The sequence below is a fragment of the Nematolebias whitei genome, chromosome 7, assembly GCF_014905685.2.
Source record: "Nematolebias whitei isolate Nwh7 chromosome 7, NemWhi1, whole genome shotgun sequence".
NCBI classification, from domain to species: domain Eukaryota; kingdom Metazoa; phylum Chordata; class Actinopteri; order Cyprinodontiformes; family Rivulidae; genus Nematolebias; species Nematolebias whitei.
In genome coordinates, this window is record NC_056504.1 from 39,921,799 (window position 1) to 39,923,582 (window position 1,784).

Genomic DNA, 1,784 nt, shown 5'->3' on the forward strand with positions numbered 1-1,784 from the left:
GGAGAGACGGAAGTCGTTTATATTTATGAGGATGCTACTTCCGGGAGGGCGGGATGTTCTCTGCAGTAAAAACTTCGCTCTGTGTGCTAAACAGCAATCACGAATATCTGGAATAACTCGTCTGTAAATGAACTAATGTACTTTGGCATTTTATTGAAACTTCAAAAGTAGATGTCTAAAAACGAGAACGCAAAGCTGCAATACCACGTTTGACCACACAAATTAATCAATGTATAAGTGGCGCTGTTTTCAATTTTTGGAGTCATTTTTCAATCAATCAATCAACCTTTATTTATACAGGTAAATCCCCATTGAGCCTCGAGGACTAATTTACAAGAGAGACCTGATTTCAACAAAGAAATTTTTAACTTTATTTATGATAAAGTTGTTCCTTCGTCCATCCATCCATTATATTCTTGAATGTAATAAATTAAAAACGACAAATAACATATATAAAAAATATGCTTCCCTCTATAGGACATTTACAATTTACCAAAGTATCTGTAAGTTAATTTGACAGCTTTTATAACGACTTTTATTTAATTTTTATTGATTTTTGTTGAATTGTTGTTATCTATACTTTATATGTTGTCTCTCTAAAACAGGTCTCTTTTGAAAATGAGTATTCGTGACTCAGTGAAACTAACCTGTATAAATAAAGGTTGAATGAATGTAGTTATACAATATAAAAATCAACATTTAGATAAGCAATAAATATGGACAAGAACAAAACTAAATCAAACGTAAACAGAATAGTTTGCACAATAAAAGTATTATATCCTTAAAGCCAATAGAAACTTCAAGAGTTTTAGGCGGTTATTTAAAATGCTCAATAGTCATGGGCTGCTCTTGCAAAGATAAGCTCATTCAATCATCAAAAAGTATGTTAGTATGTTGCTAGTATCACTCAACCCCCTGTGAATAGTAAACAGCCATCAGTGTGCTAATGATCCATGTGAGCAGCTGGTTTTGGTTGTCAGCAGCAAAACTGGTTGATCCACTCTGAGAAGGTGCTATTTAAGAGACTGAGCTGAATACAGCACCTCAGACTGAGGAAGTCTTTCGGATGAGAGACGAAACGTTTCTACATTTTTTTTTTGCTTTGTGTTTTGTTTTTTTGAATGTCCAGAGGACCAGATTGAACTTTTTTGGATTTTTCTACCTGGATTATTGAGCATGCATCAGGATATCAAAAAGTATGGTGTCAATAAAAAAAGTCTCTATTTGAGCTTAAATCATGATTCAGGAGCATTAGTTTGTAGACTCTGGTGCTGTGACTATGAAAGTGTCAAACAATTAAAAAGAAAACATATCTTGTTGAAAAACAAGCAGTAAAATTTTAAACTGGATTTTGAAATTAACAGAAAGCCGATGTAGAGTGGCCAGTGCATGGTCATAGTGAAAGTCTAAAACAATACATTTTGTAAGATTTTTTCAAACTGTTACGACTCCCTGAACCAATTTCCACCCGTTCCAAAACTGATTTTAATTATTTTACTTAATTATACATATTGTTATATTATTTGACTTAAGTTAGCTAACAGAGCACTTCACTCTCAAACTGCAAGCTTACTTGCGATTCCTAGAGTTTCCAGAAGCAGAATGGGAGGAAGATCTTTCAGTTATCAGGCTCTTTTAGAACCAACTTCCAGTTTCTGTCCCTAAGACTGACACATTGTCCAGTTTTAAGACTGGGCTTAAAACTTTCCTTTTTGATAAATCCTATAATTAGGGTTGGCTTGCTTTGCTGCTATAGGCCTAGACTACTGGAGGACGAATTGACA